Source organism: Cataglyphis hispanica, chromosome 22 (genome assembly GCF_021464435.1).
Source record: "Cataglyphis hispanica isolate Lineage 1 chromosome 22, ULB_Chis1_1.0, whole genome shotgun sequence".
In the NCBI taxonomy this organism is placed as follows: Eukaryota; Metazoa; Arthropoda; class Insecta; order Hymenoptera; family Formicidae; genus Cataglyphis; species Cataglyphis hispanica.
In genome coordinates this window covers 1301626-1325033 of record NC_065975.1, presented here as the reverse complement: position 1 = coordinate 1325033, position 23408 = coordinate 1301626, and positions in this window count along the sequence as shown.

Genomic DNA, 23408 nt, shown 5'->3' with positions numbered 1-23408 from the left:
CGTGCCTCTCTCTTTCGTGTCTTTACTAGTCAAAGGGACACAATTGTGATTTCCCGGACATTCTCATTCTATCCCATTGCGCAAGAGGCCCGTATTCGAATGCGCCTTCAAATTCATAGGAAATGTTATCTCTCTTATCGTTTCTCTTATATTATTGTCATGACGTCAACTCTAAGAGTTATTGTATGTGCGCGATCGCACAATTTTATATGATACACTTAACGTAGGTAATATATTCATATGCGATTCGTTTATTCATTACTCTTTCAACCCCTATATGATGCGAGAAAGTTGCATTCGTGTCGCACGCGCATTCGCATTGTAAAATATATTCAGATTTCACATTCAGATTTGAGAAGTAGGATTGAATAGATTCTTGGAATATCTTTACTAAAGAGACTAAAGATATTTCTAACACTTGACGATGTGTTCTGATTTTATGCTCTTGTGTTCTTATCTCTTGTATCTAGTCACAGAATTGCGATTAGCCGGATATTCTCATTTTATCTCATTGAGCAGAAAATTCTAAGATGTCTTTGAACACATCAAAATGCACATGTAAAATGTTACCTCTTTTACCATTTCCCTTTTTCCTGTTTTTCTTTTTCTTTTTCCAAGCGTCTAGATTCATTTTATTCGATCGATTTACAATATGATATTGAATTCGATAAAGTGAAAAGTATGAATAATAAGAGATTAAAAAAAGGAAATTATTAATATTTTTTTATGCCATTATTGCCTAAATTTATATCTTAAAAAAAATTATTTATAAATATTAAATATTTATATTCTGAAAAGTATATGTAAAAAAAGTATTTAAAATTAATTTTATTTTGCAAAAAAATATATAAATTTAACAAATTTTTTATTATTATTTACTTGTACATTTATTTTAATTATGCTAATTTAATTATGCTAACCACTGCTTTTTCTTTATATAATAATATATCTAATATAGAGCTGCTGTATATTTTTGCTACTGTCTGTTTAAATTTGCTATGGATTTTATCGAATTTAACAACAGACCTCTCTTTCTCTCTCGGTTCCGCTATATCCAAGTGTGTAATATTGTTAGCTGGATCTCTAGCGGACGGAATAAAAAGTCAAATTTCCACGATTCTTTCGAAATCCCATCGCTCGCGTTTTATTCCCAGAGGAAAAGAGTGTATCAGGCAGCGCTCATTGTTCCCGAAATTAATGCCGGAAACCACAACTCTGCCTCTACAAACGGCATCGTGGCGCTCGCACACGCTTTGATAACACGAGATGCATGGAAATAGGGAAACGGAATGGAAATAATTCGCCAGGCTGTTGAGGCAGCTGGGATTAGTGTAAGCCGTTAGAGGTACGTCCTTGCGCCTCGAGCGTGCGTGTAGCGACGTTTTCTTCTCTCTGAGAACGTTTGAGGGAAAGAAGGGAAAGAAAGAGAGAGGCAAGTGTAAAATGTACAGAAATGTTCTAGAGAAAGGTAGATAAAGAAGGCAAACTAAAGTAAAGCAGAGAGAAAGATGCGGAGAAGGATTGCCGGAAGTGAGCAAACATATTCCTCCGAACGAGCATCGTTAGCGCGAGATTCAGCTTTCGAATCTTTTCACGTTTGATATGAATTTCTCTCTTCTTTTCTCTCCATTTTTCTTTTTCTCTTTTTTTCGGCGGAGCATTAACGCGCGTTTTTCGTTTAGCGGATCCCCCCGAATGAAAAGACCCGCACACGACGGCAACCAACGAGATGGAGCCGCCCGTTCGAAACGGGGAAGTCAAACGAGAAAACTTCGCGGATTAAGCGCAATCAAGTACCGATAATTCTCTGGTGAATCGTGTCTCCCGCTCTCCCCCTGCCATCCGTCCGATCGTAGGACGGCAGGGGGACGGATGGGTTAGAGGGACCCTCGCGTGTCCCAGCTCGAAGGAAAACCGAATTGTTCGAATTGGATGCCGTCGTGTTCGCGGCAATGCTATCTCTTACGCCGACATCGGCGCTCTCGCCAAGGCACCCGTGGGCGTTATCTACCGAATTAATCGGCAAGTTTCTCGCCACAGTCCTTTAACTATATAACATTAATTTTAATATCAATTCGACACGTCTCGTGGTTCATTCTCTTGATGGCATTCGCGGTTTCCCAGTGCTCACTGATGCGGATTAAAGCAGCGCGATGTTTCGCGTAAGTTAGGGAATGAGCTATAAATTGCGCCATTTGACGGTAATCGAGATTTCATTATAACTTGAGAATCAAAAGACGCTTTAATTGATTAAAATGTAATGCCAACTTTTTTAATCAATTGTTAATTAAATTTTCTTTAGCGCACTCTTTTTCACATAAATCGAAATTAACACGATAGTTTTTATTAAAGAAAAAAAAAAACGTGCGAAGTAAATTTATACTTTAATCAATTCTAAAAAAAATTGTTTTTAATTAAATTTTTTATTTAATTAAAATTTTATATGTGACATTTATAACCAAAAATCCTGAAAAATAATATCTCTCTCTCTCTCTCTCTCTCTCTTTGTCAATCTAGATGCACAACCTATCCTATATCTTCTTTTCAATACACCGGCGCCAATAATGCAAAAGCCAAGTTTATAAAATAAATATAGCTTACAAATTAGTGTATATTCGATACACAGCAATTAGAATTTAATATTATGAATATACAATCTGTGTATGCAACGTACACCTTAAAGAATATGTTTGCATCAGTAACTAGTTAATTAAATTAAACTATACCGTTATGCATACAAATGGGAATCCACTACATCATGCAACCAAAGTGTAGTACATATACTGTGTATGTGTGTTTGCGCGCACGCCTATATACATATACAAATTGCGATTCTCATATAATTAATCTAATGTCAATGTAAAATAATGCATTATATCAAAAACGAAAAAGAAAAGAAAAGTTTTGTATGTTGAAAACACAATTAAGTCTTTTAATATATTATTTATATTCATCTAAAATTCTTTACAAATTACTTTTGGCACTACTCAAAATACGATAAATACATAGAAATTCCATAAAAATACATATGTTCTAAGTGTGTATGTTGTCACATGTTACATTTTTATGAACAAAAAAATTTTATCACAAACGCGGAGTATAGTAGGAATCGCTGCATTACTTTATTCTGTGTATATGTGATTTAAAATGAGATATAATATTTCATACTGAATATTTTTAGTATCCATGTAAATGCGTTTTGACATTATAAATGCTTGAAATGCGCATAAAATACACATACGTATAATAATTTATTAACATTTCTACAATTTTACATTACATATTATATTCGTATTATGATTTATCATACTTACTGTCAGAAAATCTTTTATTACATATATACCATTAAAGTATAATATTAAAATATATATTAAAGTATACATTAAAATATATATTAAATAATAAATAAAATAAATATGTGTGAATGATAAGAGCAATACACGAATCGCTGACTAAGAGGACTAAAATTAGTTAAAAAGCATCGAAAGGATTTCTATTTTTAAAAATCAACAATGCAACAGCGGTGCAAATTTTGCCGTATCCTGTAAACAGCGAATCCTGTAAACTATACGATAATGAGACTAATAATTCGTGCGCGGAAGCTTCTCACGTTCCATGTAATTCACTACTCTGAGTACAAATGGCTCGTAACACCCGTGCCGTTAATGTTAATATACAACGTAGAGACGCACATATGGAGCATCAGATTTCTAATTCTAATAAATCTTGCGCGGGGCGTGCCTGCTTAGATTGCAGCCGACGGTGAAATACCGTCAAATGGACTTTGTAATTCTTTAAAGAACAACCCGTACGTGAACGCGAAAAGTCAGCTGCGAACTTCTACTCATTCAACCATCCGTATCCATGAACGGATATTTTAAAATATAGAGCAGTAACGTTTGAAATATAAAATTAGATAGAGCAGTAACTTTTGAAATATAAAATTAAATATCATAAAAAAAGCGATCGATAAAAACAAAGTGAGGATCAAATTATCGAGTATAAAATAATTTATTTCACATGAGATTAAAGAAATCTACTGAGAATATACGTTTCGTAAAATATTTTTTACAGATAAAAATGTTCAAATTATGTCACACTTATTTAAGAATTAAAAAGATATAACATTTGCAAATAAAATAATTTCCTAAAATATTTAAAATAAATTTGATATATTTAAAAAATTTATAGAGATTTTTATATAATCTCATTTCCAAGACGCTAGTTTATTTGAATAAAAAATTTCAATATTGAATACAAAAAATGATACAATGCATATCATGGAAACATTTTTTTCGTTTCCATTAGATTTTATCTAATATTGCAAGCACGTGTCATTGTTTTCACGTAGAACCGTGCTTAAGAACGATATATCGAGAAACTGTATACGAAATTGTGTAGACATAGATTCAAGACAGCGATAAAAGTGTATCAAGGTAGAAGGTACGAAGCCTCGGTACGACTCTGTTGTACAAACTGGCGGTTGACGGCTCCGAAAGGACAAAGTTATCTCACAAATTTCTGCTCCGTAATCTGGCATTTATACACGTGTACGTTGCATACAGTTTGGGTCTTCAAACGCGAAGTATGAAATTCTCGAGATGCCCATAATTATGCGTATAAACGTAACTATCTTTTGTCAACTTTGTGCAACTTTGATAAAAGAATCTACATAAAATCAAATAAGGAATCTCAAAATGGGAAAATTTAATTATACATGTGGAACACATTCCACATTCTGAAATATATATATTTAAAATAATAAAGGACAGTGAATTTTTAAAATAATTTTTAAATTATGATATATTATTGTCACAACATTTTTAAATTCAATTATATATAAATTACGTATATATTCTTATATGAACACCACGTATCAACACACACGTTACCTACAATATTGTCTTTAAGTTACAATAATAAATCGCAAGTTTTACTATTGTATGTTATATTATATTATTTTTTTTATTACTTCATTTAATATAACAAATAGTAAATTTAGGAGATATAATACGTTTTATATTATATTTTATAAGAGCGGATTAAGGGACCAAAAGTTTCTTTAGTTTGAAATCGAAACGTCTGAGACATTTCACGGCAATTCCACGCGCTGTCGTATTTCCATGAAGCGTGTCACTTAACGGCGAGAGCGCCTTAAAGTTTTAAGACGGTAACAAGTCGACGGAGGAAATTAAAGCACTTTTCAGAGAGTCTACCACACGGTTCGCGTAGAAGTAGCTAACGAAACAAATGGTTAATGAATTATTGAAAGAGCCGTCTGCATGAGCCTCTTGGTTCTTTTCACTATAAATCTTCACGAGATATATAATTTCATAATACGGGCCATCTTAAAAAGAGAAATCTCGTTTTATATTTGCCATAAGACATGATATTTTTGTACGATATATAATTAAGTTTATTTATTCTTGGATTTTTCTTGAATACCATTTCTACATTCTTCAAAATTTTCCTTACATGTTTAAAAAATATATTACTTTCTCTTCTTAAGTTTATATGTTGTATATATTCGCGTTACATGTCAAATCAAAGAATGATTAAGATATAATAATTAAAAACATTAAAGTTAAAATTAATTTTAAAAAATGTTTGAGGAAATTTACTTATATATAACGCAAAGTTGTCAACAAAATTTACGACGCAAATTTACGGAGACACTTTTCAGTCCTGTCAGTCACTCAAAATACTTTGATTACAGGTTATTGCAACGAATTATTATTGTAAATAAGAGAAAAATATCGTTAAATATTCATGCACAAAATTCAAGTACGCGAGAAAATTATGATATTGTATAAATTTCGATAAAACAAAACTGCATCAAACTAACGTCAAAACTTTATGAAAACAGATATATTATATTGCCTGATTTTACTGGATTATAATTTTTTATGAAACATGCAAGCAAGATACTATAATATCATGATTTTGAATACGCTGGATTTCTAATAATTGCAGTAAACTTAAAAAAATGAGAACAAATAACGTTTGATTTCTAGGTACTGCATGATGTATCGCAAAAATTCAAATTTGCCCAACTGCATGCACAGCATGCGATGATAGAAGAAATGCGGTGTAAAATTTTTATTTTTCCAGATAGATGGCATAATTTTTATTCAGCAAATTCCAATCGTACCTACATAAACAATGCGTATCCCTTCACGCATTGCACGCCGATCGCCGATTAGTTCTGCAACCGGGTCAACACTTCGGAAATATAAATTTTAATATAACGCGAAGCTCTGTCAACGAAACCCTAATTCCAAAAAAAACCCAGTTACGTAGCGAGACATGGTGTGAATATATGGAGGCATGCTTTCGCGTCATGCTAGCCGCACGAAACGCGCGCCTTGGACGCAGTTTGATTAAATCGATTGTCATTGTAAACAAGAGCGTGCGAAAAAGCATTGTTGAACATTCATGCGCAAAATTCAGATGCGTAAAAATTACGACGTGAAAAATGCCACACCACCTTTCTCCGTTGGTGATCGTATCGGATCCGCGAGGAAAAAAAAAAGATATCAAAACGATTCGTAAATAGAGAGAGAGACCCGGATTCATTTGATTAGCCGGTGTGCGACAATCCCGCGAAAAAAAGAAAAACGCACGCATAAATATATAACCCGTTCCGCTTTTCCTCGTGCGCGCAATCAATCACAATCGCTGCATGCACTTGAATGACTTGTGCTACTTGTCAAATGCAGGATCCGAGCGAATTAAACTTTGCGCGGATGAAATATGTCTCATGCTCGAATGAGATACGTTGCGTTTTGCTATTTCTCACGAGTCAGAAGAGTTGTTAACCGCGTCAAACGTTAATTGTTAGCATCGTGATTTTTGTCGCTTATTTTTTCGAATAATAATCATCACATATGATTTCGTGCAAACTTATTAAATGATTCTGAGCAACATCCAGTCAGTGAGAAATGTACTGTAAGAGACAGAGATGTACTGTAAGACAATTCGCAAGGAAAATACGTCACTTTTTGCCCAGCGCAGTCCAGTGTATGATAACATAAACATCAGTTCTTCGAAGAGAAAACAACTCGTTGTGCAGCCACAACGTGCGGAAGCAAGCAGTACACAAGGGCGGCCGTGCAAATCGGGGAAGCTACCGGAACAAATGCGGCATACACACATTCTTTCCTTTGTTCACCGTTTCCTTTCCAAAGCATTACCGCACACAGAGACGAGGCCAGTGGATCCTCGACAGTATTTCAGTGAAGTATCTAAGAAGTGAAATGAAATGTAGAGGGCCGGAGGCGTGACTCGAACTCGTATGAGTCGCGCCAGATGTTACAATATTTACTGCGAGAAAAGCCCCTAACCACTCTCCCTACACATCCCCAATAGTCCCTTACGTCCTCGCACGGATATTCGCAATATATATACTACTTAATAATATTAATATCCCAATCTAATGATGAGAGAAAAATCACTGATACAAGAGATCCATTTTTCGCTCGATCTTCTGTCAATTTCGACTTTCTATCAATCAAATCTATCTATATATTATTTTCTATTATTATATAATCAATTAATACAACGATATTTTTTGACTCAATTTTATTTTATTGTCAAATGTTTAGACAAATCCAAAGATTAGCTATTAACTATCAGTTGACAAAAGACAGATTGAAACGTTAGCAATCGGTTAGTAGGTAAATGCATCGTTAATTCTACTCGAAATTTCATTACTTATGGACGCATAACTAATCGCTATTTCAAGATAAACCAAATTGCGACATTGCAAGTTTCCTCAGCTATATGTTACATTGAAACACGTCCAATCGAAAATATTTGAAATAACATTCATCCTTTGTAGCGCGTTGTGCTCTGCTCGGCGAACATTCAATCTGAAAATTGTATACAACAATCGGTGTGCAATCGGCGAAAAACCTGGCACAAAATAGTTTCCCATCTTCTCGGGCGGGTAGCGTTGATCGAACCGTTGCGTCAAGTGAAACTAGGTTAATTGACTATACCGGAAAGCGGGTATATTCCCGAAGGATACCTCTACTGGTTTCTCTGACCACCCTCGCGTACCCCATCACTTCCACTTCGTGCATCGTCTCCGGATAACGCGACGCCGCATTAATGTGTAATTGGCGGCGAGCCGGGAAAGTGACACGATACCACGCCGCCATGGGGGACCAGCACCATGTGATGTAGCGGTGGCAAAGCCTGCTGGCGGCATAGACATTTTACTCGCGGAAGACGCATGGTCCCTGCTAATATGACGTTTGAAATATGGCGCGACTCACGGTCGAAGATACGGAAAGGCGGCGAGGATGACGGAAAGGAAAAGAGCAGAAAACGAGAGAGTGGCGCAGCCGGTTAGCGGAAGCTATGGAATGATCAGCCGGAAGGAAAATACTTCTCTCGGAGGGACGTAAAATATTGAGTTTTACCGATTTTTAACGACTTTTCAGTCACACGTTGTCGCCTCTCCGCGAATCAACAGCGGTAAGTTGCAATCAAGTGCAGAAAACATAGCAAGTGACATCAGAGCGCGTGCATTTTTCACACGTTCATTGCTCACCAGTGTGCTTCCAACTTTATTATCACGATATATGACATTGGTTGCCACAGTCCACAGCATTTTTCGCAAAAAAAAAAAATTTAATACTGAAAGAGACTTATATTTCTAAAATTATAATAAATAATTCCATATATATAACATGTATAATATAAATGTATAATTAATATAACATATAATAAACATTTATTATAAACATTTTATTATAAAAAAATTTTTTTTTAGAGCGTTATATAAAATAACAGATTTTATAGGAAATTATATTCTACAAATCTACATTATATATGTCTGGATAAAATAATCTTAATGCAATGGCAGCACAATATATATTTTACGATTAATATTATTGTTTTATTTAGAAATCAAGTTTGACGATAAATTATATACACCGACAGAAGCTTTCTAGATTGTAGATGCAACAGAATGAAGAAGCAAAGAAATTGATGTTTACTTTTTACTTTGCGGTACCAAGATTACGGTCAAAGTTATATAGACGTAACCTCTTCAAAGAAAGAGATTGTGTCAATTTTTCCTTCGAAGAAAATACAGTATGATGCGTAAATGTCGTAGGCCAAAGATAAAGTTTGCCAGACTTAAAACATCGAATGGCAACTACTTTATCTAAATTAACATGTTTTTAATATAATTAATTTATTATTTTTTGAAGTAATACTTTAAAAACATGTTACATATATATAATTTGTCATCTATATTTATTATTTCTCGCAGAATGCAAAATATCGTTCCTTTCTTTTCAATTTGTTCTAATTAATGGATTTTGACTCTCTCTCTAATGCCACATTCATCATATTTATATAGAGATGCAGAAAATATATTTTTCCTTTTTTCATAACTGAACGATATATAAAAAATGTAAAATCGTAAATAAACATATTTGTAATTTTATTACATTTATGTTTTAAATCTCTGCGCAAACCCTCTACAATATATCTCTATTTATATTTTTCCGCATAACCCACAGTATATTCGATCAAATTTTCAAATAAATTCGAAAGCAAGTTTAAAGTTTTAATCACTGCAAAATTTGTCATATTTTTTTTTTTTGACAGACGGATATAACCAGAATTTCGTTTAGAACTGATGCATCCTGCAGATAAATGCGAAGAAACTTGCGAAACGTCGTCTCTTTTGCAGTATCTGCATCGCCAACTGCTCCCGGTTGAGAGAGCGGTCTGCGTATTTATTAACATTTATTTCATTATCGTACAACGTAACCGTCCAGTAGTACCTCTCTCTCTCTCTCTCTTTCTCTCCGGATTATAACGTTGCATTTTTGTCTAATTATCTCTACACCCACTGACAAACTGAGCATTTCCGCCTATATTACTGCTAACTGTTCAATCAATGCCGATGAGTCACCGATGAGTGAGTGTGTGCAAGTACTCACACATATATGCTAGTGTGCGTGGAATGATGGCTAAATAATACATCATTGCCCGTTACACGCTTGCTCAATGATCGAAATGTCGTGCGGATTGGCGATCCATTACCAAACCGCAAGCGACGAGTGGTGATGCCACCGGAATACGTCGGTCACCGGTGAAAATGTTAGGAAGATGGAACGTGCGTTAAACAGCGCTCGCACAATAGAGATTTATTGAACTAGAACATTCGCATTTAAGATATATAATAAATAGATATATAGTTTTCCGCATGAAAAAGAAAAAAGATGAACACAATTGAGAGAAATTTATAGAATGTTAGTAATTTTAAAAATTTAATAATATATTTTTGGTTTCACAATTTATATATTGCCTTGATTTCAACTCTTGAAGAAACTCGGATAATAATAATATTTGCGAAAATGACAAACATTTATTAAATTTCGAAAGTATTTAAAATATAATAATTAATGCCTAACGAGATAATTGCCCGATAAATAATTATTATCACTCGATAAAAGTGCAATGAAGATCTTATTCGATATTAATATCTGTCTAAAAAATATGAATCTTTTATTGATACGTGATGGTAAATTTTTGCCTGCAACGTTTTCGGAAACGGCAGGGATCAAGCCGATCCGGAACGCGAATCACTAGGAGGGTTGGGAGGGTCTCAAAGTAGACTCCGTTATAGTCGAACGGCACGCACTCCACGCCGTGCCGATTTATTCGAAAATCCAAGAAAGTGGCACGTTTCACCCGTTGTGAAGCGCCTAGCCACCTTTCACACCCCGCGGCGCAATGTCTCTCTCTCTCTCTTTCCTTCCTTTCGTCACAAAACTCCACGTGACGTCGTGCACACCCTTGCGCGCGATCTCTCCTCTTCCCTCGAGCATCTAACGCGTCCTCCGACCTTCTTACCCTCTCTGTGAAGTTTAGGTATTCCCGTAGCAAGCTTCTCCCGGAGCCAGTTTAGCGTCCTCTCGCGCCCCTATCTGATTTCAATGTGGTTCGGTTACGTGCCTCAAATCAAAAACACGAACGTTATTTCTGCACGTGGTCTCCACTTTTCTCCTTCTCCCCTTCCACCCCCGTCTTTTCTCTCACTTTCTCTTGCCCGTGTCACCAGCGCGTTTCTTGGTTGGTGCTTCACACTACCAATCTTTCCGTCGTTTTCTTCGCTATCCCACCGACGTTTCTACTTTCCGCACCTTCGTATCGAGCGTATCCACGTTCGAATCCCACCTACATGTACACACGCGCGTTAGCTTATAAACTTTTATTTTCGGAAACGAGGAGAGAGGGTAACAGGAAAAGAAGGAAGTCGAGGGAGAAGGACGGGAAATGTGTGAGAGGGAGAGGAGGATAGGTGCAGGTGGGACGAAACGATTCGAGCGGGAAAGAGCGTATGTTCTGTCAAGCTGTCGCTGAGAGGGAGCTCGCCTGCCAACTTATAGGACACGTACAATGCGAGCCAAGAATATTGCAGCGTCTGTCGCCCTTCTACTCTTCTCTCTCTCTCTCTCTCTCTCTCTCCTTATCCCATCTACCGCTGACGCTTCTGCGAAGGTATACGGACGAAAAAGTTACCTTTTAACCGAATATTGAAATGTATTTAGGAAAAGAAAATACGTATATATACGTGTGACACGGACGATTTTTTGAGCTTACTGACGATATCTACCACACGAAGACATAAAACACCTTGGAAAAGCGTATCGCGATGTACGGATTTTGATGAAATATATAAATCGATAAATACACACGGAAGAAAAATTTTGAAAAAATAAAGCTTTTAAAGCAAAGTTATTTGACGAAGTATTAAAGACAGTGGAGAGGAATTTTTTTTGAGCAAGCTTAAAACAATCACATTGATTATAATAAAAAAAAAGAAGTAGAGAGGAGAAGAGAGAAGAGAGACTCGCACGATATCACAGCAATGTTTTTGTTAACTGGTACTACAACTAACTACTTGACATGTTGCGGTTGTGGACTGGGAACAGCTCGATTTGTTTTTGCTGTATTTATATTTTATATGCGGTGTATTTCCATATGTCATTTTCGTAATAAACTTTTCATATGAAAGCTTCTGTAATATAATGCTTTTTTTATTTGATATTTCTCCGAGTGCACAATTGCTAGTTATTATTTGAAACTTATAAAAACAGAACGAATTTTAAAAATTTTTCTAGAACGAGAATATCAATAAGCAAATATTACAAATTTATATATATATGTATATTATAATGTCATATTTTAGTTTTTAATATTTATAGCAATTTTGTATTATTAGAATAATTCAATTATTGTTACAAATTTTTTTCTTATCACACATACATACATTGTTATATACCGTAATATAACCGTAATACTTAATTTACAACAAACAATTATGGTTTAATTATATTCTTCATTCATAAATTGAGACATTGCATAATAGCATTAAGGTCAATCAATTTATCGATTTATGTGGTTGTCATAGGAACGGAATTCCGTTATACTTGATCAAATTATCTATCTGTCCTGAGACATCACTATGTCGTAAATTATTGAATTGTAATTGATAAAATATCTACACACACACACATACATAAAAGTTAGATAGATACAACATCTACTTATAAATATACAATTTATAAGTGTTATTAAAATATTAGTATAAAAGTTTATCTTTTTAGTCACACACAAAACTATTCGTCTGACTTTAACTATATGTTATCTCACGTCTCTTTTAGACGGCTTACAAATGCAAATCCCATATGCAGATTTCGCACAGTGCCTGTGCGTCACTCTCAATCAATACCTCAAAATCGAAGTATATATATATATCTTTGCATTCATGTGATACTTAAGGCATTGTAACGGTTTGCAAGGGAGAGGAATCGTTCGTCCGCGATCGTTTGTCACGTCGGCCGTCGTCGAACCGCTTTTTACGTTCCAACGACGACGGCGACGACGTAACGCAAGACTTGCGGGGATTTGGCTTAACGGCGGAAACTCAGTCGCCGATTTCTCGTCTTCGCAGGTGCAAGAAGCCACCGTAAGGTGTTTTCAGTGACGTGAAGAAAAAGGAGGTGGGAAATCAGGATATGATATAAAGATATATGTATGCGTGTGTGCGGACATGCAAGATCGACGAATCATCTTTCTCCCTTCAATCTTCATCCCTATTCATTCCTATCTATACCTCTCCCGGCATCATCCATTTACGCTATAAGCACCGACAAGCGCGGACACTGCGATATATCTTGCATTTCCGGGCGGAGAAATGATGTCTGTCAACGGAATCGGGCGAATTTAATCATTGCTGTGCAGGTCCTTAGTGGCGCTTAGGCGCATTAAGATTTTCGATTGACAGTTCTTTAGCAATGTTTTTAATATTAAAGAAAAGATACGAAATAATGACTGCTACTCGAGTAATAAAATTTGTTGACAGTATGACAAACTAATTTTATATAGAATATTTTGACGCATGAAAAAATTATGTAGTAAATTTTAGAATATATTTTTTTGTAAATTTATTTAAAATTTTTTAGTAGCATTTTTTGCATTACAATAACATTTAATTTTTTTAAAAGAATATTAACAGAAATTGCAAACATTTTAAAAGGCATTGCAGTATTTAAGTCACTCTCCTACGAAACGTTTAAACTTTTGTCATTTTTATAAAGATCTGTAGTCATGTAAATGTTAACGCAAATTGGATACGGATAAAATGACGTTAAAAGATGCAAATTCAAAGTAAAAAGTATCGAAGCCCTTAGAAGTACTTTTTAAAGAACATACCTCATTACCTTGGTTCTTAACCCGAGATGGTCCTGGTAACCGAGTAACAAATCCCGTTCTGGAATACTGCAAAAGTTGAAAGTTGAAGGAATAAAGTTGAAATTATGGATATGGGAACTATAGGCATGAAAAAGTTAAAATTGTCCCTTGGGCGGACGCCTCTTTTCCGCCAACCGTTAGAGCGACCTCCGCTGAGAGTTTACATATCGTAACACTTAAGAATTAAATAAGAAAAAAAGTAGACAAAAAATACTATCAGAAATGTAGTTTCAAAAATAAAATCAAGAAAATAAAAATTACATTTTCTCAGAAAATCAGCCAACGATAACACAATTTGTATTTAAAAAGTTTTGTCGTGTTGAGTAAAAACACAGTAAATAGAAAATGTTTTAAATCAATTAAATTATTATAAAAGTTTTTAATTACAGCAAAATCCAATTTTACTAAAACTAGAGATAGTGAAACAATTCCCCTTTTTTTATTTATATGTAATTCTCTCGCATACATTTGTTCGAAAAGAACTAAATAAGATAAAATAAATGGTCCTTAAAGATATCAATTTTTTAATAAAAATTTTTATATTTTATTAATGTTAATAATTATAAATATGTGTAAATATAAATATATATATATGTGTGTGTGTGTGTGTGTGTGTGTGTGTGTGTGTGTGTGTGTGTGTGTGTGTGTGTGTGTGTGTGTGTGTGTGTGTGTGTGTGCGCGTGTGTGCGTGTGTGTAAATCATAAATAGCAGTTCGCTACAATCGCACCGTTGAGCGATTAACTGCTTGGGAGAAACGATTAGACGGACTTAAGCATTATAGTTTATAGTCTAAGGCACGTATTCAGGCCGCGATATTAGCGTTGTTAACCCTCTTATGGAGTTTACTTGGAATATACATTTAAGCTGTTCACGTCCAAGAGACTCGCCGTTTTGTGAGACACCGTTTATTGTACATGTGATATCATAACGTTGAATTTCCATTGTATTTATCTTCTGAACTGTGTCGCTTTAAATACATTCTGAGAAGTTGCTTGAACTCTCTTCAATAATGTTACTAAAGTGAAATTAAACTGCTTCATGTTGGCATAAGGCGGGCTAAGAAAATAAGCTCTATCAAGTTGAGAATCATATAAGATTCTATTTTTATACGTATAAGCTTTAATTCTTAACTTTCTCGTTCTAATTATTATCACTCTTTTTTTAGCAACTACGCCTTGTTTTACCATACATGTGTGACTCATAAAATAATAACAAGTATAATACTCAACTTACCGCAACGGCAGTTTGTGTTGAACGTGACATAATTATCGTAAAATTTAAAGCGAGATATAAAAAGCGACAGATAACTCGAGGCTGATAAAAATTTTAATCTCTACCTACGCGCAGTTCAGGTGTTCTTTCTGTTAATTTAATTTAATTTAATTTAACATCACTTGCGCGAATGCAACGCGAATCGCGATATACCTCGGAACGAGTATTATGATGCTGCACGTTTATCGGATTTAAAAGTCAAAGTGATGAAATTGCAATGACGAATTGCAGCAAACGAGAGAGAAAAAGAAAGTTGGTAGCCAGTGCAACCGTGACAAACTCGCTTTTCCGCAAGCTATTACACCACCTTGACTATAGTTCACAGGCCGTAGATTTATTTTTGCTCGAGGCAGGACGATAAGTCCATGCTCGATTTTATTCGCGGCCGAACAAATTTCTCGCATGAAACTTAGAGTTAGCGGAATAAAATTGAGATGATAAATACCACAAAGGCAAACGGAAAGGAATTGGAATTGGAGCACTGGGTCTTATTATTAATCATTGCATTTTGTAGGTACGGCGCATTCACTTTCCTTCACGCGGGGAGAAATTTGTTGTAATCTAAAAAAAGATAGACGTCGCAAGAAATTAGATTTGACAGGGAATTAATTTTTCGCTACTTTATAATTTGAATTACTAATTGGAAATTTGCATTTTATTTAAATCATTTATATTTTTTATCATTGACAAAAATTTTATATACTTTATTGTATTACATAATACACTTGACATAAAAAATAAATGTCTTTATATCATAAATTCTATTGCAAATAACGATCGTTCCTTCGTGTTAAAATCTCGTGATATTTCTTACTGCTGTTATAGTCGACAAGTTTTCTCTTAATTCAGATATTCGCAGATATTGAAATTACGAGAGATTAATAGTAGAGAGAGAGAGAGAGAGAGAGAGATGATAATATAAACCGTACTTTCTATCGAGGAATTCAACTTTTCTATATTCCTTGGACAGAATTCCAATACGACGAAGAGGGTGAGAGAGAACCCGATCATGACCTGTTTGCGCGCCTACCAACGAATAAAGATGGAAAACGCGATGAAGCTATCGGTCCTCCTTCCAATGGTAAAGAACGACAGTCATTCTTAAAATGAGGTTAATCGAAAACATCTCGCGATTCTTGTTACTCTGTGCACGTATCAGGTACGTAAGGGTGTAGGAAGGGGGAGAAGGTGGTGGGCCGCGAGATATCTCGAAACGACCGCACCATGGCTAGCATTCGTAGTTCCAAATCATTTCTCGACTATCCACATTGTCAACCACCGTACTAAATTGCGAATCGATGTCACATTGGGCCTTGAAATATTGCATGAAGACGAGCAGAAAGCTCTTCGAACCGAAATAACAAGATATGAGGGTCATTTTATCCACTTCTCCGAACACATCGAGTCTCGATCGATTAATAAATACTAGTATATACATTGGTTCGATAAACATCCACGGTCCTCTCGTTTATTTTCAATGAACTGCCGTTATACTTTATCTATAATTTATATGCATGCGTATCGGTGGTATAAATGGATATTTGGCACTTTATTCTTCTTTCTTTTTTCATTCGCTTACTTTTATGCTATCAGCAAGTGTAACGGCAATACGAGCAAACAGAAAACTTTCATACAAATATTTAAAAATAACTTTTTTTATATTTATGTAATATGAATATTTATAGATATAAAATGTAATAATAGAAACAATTTTTTTTTATCAAAATCGTTTATAACATCTTTAATTTAAATACAAATGGAAGAAGTCATCATCTATAATGCTAACAGTATCGAAATATAAACGTAAAATTTATAAAACTAGGTCATACAAAATTATTTCTTATATTCATAGATATTATTCTATTAATTTCGAATACATACATGCATATCTATATGAATACTTAGTAGGAACGCATTTAGCAAAAATTGATTGATCAGATATATCAGAGATATATATTTTGTATGTATATAATCAAAATTTTAAAACAATGATTTACTATAGCAAAAATATATACAAGATGTAAAAGTTTAATATATCAAATCGCATCTTTATACACACACACAACCACCCAAAATATATTATTTTTCTAAATGTGATAATAAACATATTTAAATGATATTTAAGAAATTACATGCACATACAAAATGAGCATTATAAATAAATAAATGCAACTAACTAGAGAGACAAGATTATTTCAGACAAAATGTTTACTTTATAAGCTTGATACAAAATCAACACTGCCCTGTATCAATACATTAAATAAATTCCTATATTTCAATAAAACTTCAAACATCTTGTGCTAATTATGAAACTAACTTTTAATTAATTTTTTTTTTACAATTCGTCTATAACAGATCACAAATCTTGTTTATAGGAAAAAAATGCAAATTTTCATGATGCAAATACGGTATTTGATAAAAATAATTTTCTTTATTATTGCAGGATATTATTTTTACGAAATGTAACTGCTTGCATGAATATACAATAAATAAATATAATATTTATATTTGTATTATGGAAATTTTTACGTGGTTTACTTTAACAAATATTTTTGTCTGCGTCAGATAGAATTGAGCTTTAACGGAACGCGACGTTTTCTTTCCGTGTTCAGGAAATTTACAGCCGTTACCGTCATCTATACCAAGCCGCATTATGTAAAATTACATATCGTCAGTTGGCTACATTTCTTTCTCTATAAAGATACCTTAAAATATCAAATCTTTACAATATGGTTTCCATAACCGACGATCGAAAACTAGTACTCGACCGACATTGCAGGGTCCTTGCTCGCCTTCCTTGTAACACCGACGGTTTCCTGGCCACAATATCATGTTATCTTTGCATTTTGTAGCAATCTTGATGTAATCCGCTTGGTCAGGAAAATAAACATTATCATAGTTAACCATTTCTGTGATGCCGACTGTCGAGTGAAATAGAACGCATACTATGATAAAGAAGAACAATGCTGAGAGATGCATCCTTGATACGAGGTGTTCTTAGTATTGTCCCAAAATGCAATTAAAAATCTGAAAATTATATCTTTATTACAAAAAATATATGTATATGATAGACGAAAGTAACAATAAAAAAGTCATTGAGATTTTTCCATCATAAAATTATTACATAATTATTAAAAGTATATTAAATATAAAAGTATATTAAAAGTAAATTAAATAATTATTAAAAGTATAATATAAAAATATTATATATATATACATATATATTACATATATTACAATATAAAATCAATAAGAAAAAATATTTAAACATTTTTTAAACTACTTTGTAATATGTATATTTTATATTTTTAAAATAATGTTATACAACAACTCTATAATATATATGAAAAATGTTATATATCATAAAAGTAACAATGTTACATTGCAGTTATGTTCGATGTAATAACAAAATGTAATATTTCATTGTTATACTTATGATATATTGCAGTTATATAACATACGAATAACTTGTGTTATATTTGTTATTTCCATGTTATATTGCTGCAACAAATGGTGTTTACTGGGACTTAATCGTTTCGCAGATTGACTTCCCTTACTGGTCTTATTAATAATAATATATAACGTTGTTGGTAGAGAGGCATGTCGACTCACGAATTTATTTTATTTTTTTATAAAATATATATATATATATATATATATATATATATTTATTTTATTTATTTATAAAATATATTTTCCAAATTGCATTGTTTTAATTACGTTTTATTTTAATTATTTTAATTATTTTAATTATTATTTTAATTATATGTATAATTATATTTTGTGATTGGCGTTGTGAGTTGTTTTTTAAAAAATAAATTATTTAATATATTTATATTTCTGTTTACTTTTTACAGAAAACTTGTATAGAAATTAAATTATTGTAAAAATATGAAAAGATGTTTTTAATAGAAATTATTGATTGATTTAAACTATTCATTCACAGCACAATCTGCAGCGTGATATTTAACCAAAAGTCCCGACTTTGTATGTACGCGTATATGGCTTTTAGAGAAAATAAACTTCATGATACGCACACACACACGGGCTCTACGGTAAACTTACGCTCGAGAAAGGTGAGAGAAATACAAGGAAAGAAGATTATATAGAGTTTCCACACAAAACTGGTTCGCTAAGAGTAAGAATGTGTTTATTTCACGCTGTATCGTATTTTGCCAAATTTTCGTGCGCGGCTAACAAATGCGGTCCACGGTTTACTCGTTCATGTATAATTTTGAAATTAATTCTTCAGCCGGATATAAAAAATGGTGAACAGTTGACAATTTAGACAATAGAAATAATTTTTAATGACAATATTACGATATAAGAAAATTTTTTATAATACTGTATTTTGCGCGTTTGAGTGTATATAATGTATTATAACAATTTAATTTAAATTTGTGATACTATAAATATGTTTTAACATTTTTTTTTTATCGAGCACGCCTAATGACAGCAAAATTTAAATAGAAAAGAACAGGATGAACATAATACCACATAATACTATAGGATATATAATCCGTATCAAAATTACGAATTATATATAAATAATTTTTATACAATATTGGTTGAATATTGATTCATTTAAATTGGGCTGAAATCATGATACGGGAATTTGCGGGCAATATATGTTTCGACCAATTGATTACAGTAGTTTGATACACTGGCATCTCGCACGATCCTATATCAGAGTATGGCTATTTATGGAGATTGTAGCATAGATAATAAAAATTATATCTTGTCACCATGACTTGCAATTTCAGTTTAAAGAACGTTGTAAAATACTAACTATAATAAGCAGTTCTTTTGCATAACTAGCAATTTTTTTGCACGTCAACGTAAACTTTTATGTAAGATGCCAGAGAAATATTTTCATTAAATAAATCTTCTATCGTGCAAATATGTATTAAAAATTTTCTGTAACTTACACGAGTTATTTCTATGCATTATAATATGTCATATATTTAAATATATTTTAATTTTGTCTAATATGCATAGCTAATTATTTAATGTCATTATTATTTGAGAGAAAGATATTTATTATAACATTAAATTTTATAAATGACAACATTATACAAATATAATTTCTATTACAATTTCAAATTAAAACCATCTATCGATAATGTTTGTAGCAAATTGTATAATGGAAAAAGAAGAAGAAGAGAGAGGGAGAGAGAGAGAGAGAGAAAAATCGATTCTAGAAATATTTCCCAAGCATAATGAGAGTCGTCAATGGCACAATCTATTTTTCAACATATAATATCGCGAATATATGTGCATTCGTAATAATGTTTAAATTGTGGGAAAATACGCATCTTTTTTTGTCATTTTCTTGTTGCAGCGCGTATTGCATTTTTATTAAAGCATGAATCAGCGTTGCCTCGGGCTACTTAAACCAATATCAACAGAAATTACTCCGTGAATAAAAATTACGTTCACAATAATTGTAAAGTATCTCTAAGCAACACGCTTAGAGATAAAGTCGATGATGACACGCAATGTCGTCATTAAGATAAACTATCATCGTACCAGGCAATTAAAGCAGAAACTATTACTCGACACTCGATGTCCTAATGTCCACTTAAGCAATCTAAGATGCACGTGGAGTAAACATTTAAATGTGCTTGGATGCACGCTCAACATATTCTTGATCAATTCTTATGTTATTAAAAATGTGCGGATTTAAATATCAAATTTTTCGAAAAAGAACTCAAGTAATAAAAGTTATCGAGAGATAACAACGCGCACACCACTCAACATGATTAAAGACGAGTTAAGTTTGAACCCGGAATAATAAATTGCGCTATCTCCATCTGAATGCTTAAATTCCAAGCAGGGAACAGAACACAATGGGCGGGTATATCTAGTTCCTTCAGGTGAAATACTCGCGATAATTCCAGAGGAAAGTTTCAACATTACTCCACGATACAGTGACCGGCCCTTTAGACTAAGTTGTTGCTCCGACAGTCTAGCTTAAGTAACCCTTGGTTAGCGCTTCGCTGCTCCTTTCTAGATCGCAATAATATAGACAGAGAAACGGAGAAACTCGCGCTACAATCGACTGTTAAATAGAGACAGAGATAGAAACGGGGAATTTGTCTCTTCTATCGCTCGTTTCTTCGTAGATCTGCGATTTATCGTACGGTGATAACGTAATTCGATTATAAACCTTTCAAAAATGTGTGCCAGCATTTATTCGGGTATTCTACTTTTTTGTTTCCATTTTTTTTTTTTTTTTATTATCGTGTCTCTCACAGAGCGGAAAGATTATGGAGCGTTCGCGAGACCATACGCGGGATATCCATTATAAATGCGCAACGGGTTTTAAAACAATTTATCGCCTAGCCTTGCCAGGTTGTCACGCGGCGGCCGATATATGGTGCATCGTAATTTTAAAAAATAGGTCCATCGCACCGTAATCTGCAATCGTAGAAATGAAATACACGGATACCGAGTACATTCGTACACTCTTTCGCCCACGCTCTGCCTCCGGTCTCTTCTCTGACTTTTTTCTTCTCTTCTTTTCTCTTTGTTATTTTCTCCAACGCATTACCGCGAGAAAAAACAAATCACAAGGATTACCCGTACACCGGCTGACTCTCAAGCGGTTGACGAACGATTAATTTTTGCCTGTCTCTCTTGTCAACGTGGATGCTTCGGTAACCGAAGCTGGCTAATTTCATTTCTCGTGCACGAAAAATTTTGAGATTAATTCTCGTTCGCAAACAAAGAATGCTTCGGTACCATTGGTAATTAGTATCATTTACATATCTACGTTTGTACGAATGCAGTACGGATCTTTCAATGCGAACAATTTCGTCGCAAATTTTAAGTAAAATATGTATATTAAAATTTCATTGTTTTTATTCTTTGATTGTATGCTCCATTACTTTAATATATTACATAATTATTAATAAAAGATTAAAATTTTAATTTCTCTTTACATTACAAATTAAATTATAATTTCAACAATTTTAAATATAACAATAAATATATTTTTAGGAATGTAACATAACTATTAGAACTAGTAGTTATGCATAATCAACAACAATAATTAAGATTTTTAAATAAAATTTATAGATAAAGTTAAATTTGTTACTATTTTTATTGATTTTTTGTAATAAATTTAACTAAATGATTTTGTTTTCTTATCTAAATTTTACGCGATTAATATCTACAATGAAAACATTGGAACAAAATTTCAATTGCGAAAAACAATGGTAGACAAAAAAATAGTTTTCTAACAGCTATGTGACGGCGGGATATAATAGTCTTCAAAATTTTTGAACACTTTTGTATAAACATTTCTCGGAGACACACGTGGTCCCGGGCTATAAACGATTTCCCGAGTTGCTGTGGAATCACGACCGTCACGAGGTGAGCATAAAATCGCGCTCGGTTTGCTTCGCGAATATAAAGGGAGGCCCTAAAGCGCCTGTCGGCGTGCGCGCGCGTGATGCAAATCATTTTGCATAATTTACATTAAACTTACGCGATATTCTCCATGCTTTCGCGGCCAACAAGATTAACGATTACTTTACACTCACGTTGATTCGTTCTTCGTTCAACTCGATGCAGCTCACTCCCTATCCCTCTCTTCTCTCTCTCTCTCTCTCTCTCTTTCCCTTTTCTTCACACTAGAGTTCCTCTTTGTTCCACGTATATACACATATACCGTGATTCTCTCGTAATGCCTTCACCTCGAGTTACCAGTCAAATTACGCTTTACGGGCAATTCGCCGGCGCTAATACAAATTTAATAATCGGCAACGAACGTGTTACGCCGCACATGTACGAATCGGCGCTAGTACAGAAACTGAGGACGCGTATCAAAAGTTAATCTACGAGAGACTCCATAAGTACTCCGGTAAGTTAGTGGTGGAAGGAAAATGGTAGGGAAGGAAATATATCCTGGCTGCCTCGAGACGTGTCATCGTTTTTAGTCTTTCCGGGAAAAGGAGAGACTGAGAGAGAGAGAGAGAGAGAGAGAGAAAAGAGGAGAAGGTAGGATAAGAGATAGATTAATCCGAGGCAAGAGGTGATTGTCTACCAGAATGGGTCCGATCGTGAGAGGACTACCTTTGCGTTAGCGGTATCTTTTTCGCTAAACTCTTGAAAGAGTCTCACGGGAAATGAAAGAATTATATATTATATTTCCAATGTAGCATCCGCCGGGATGGTTGGTTATTCAATGAATTATATGTCCCATCGCGCGAATAAATAAAGAACTACCAGCTATATCGGAATACATCGGCTGTTAGATGATTCGATTTGTTTTACATCAATTTGCATATTTATTAAGTGGCATTGATAATTTCGGAAGACATTTTTGTTGCATTCAATAACCTGGATT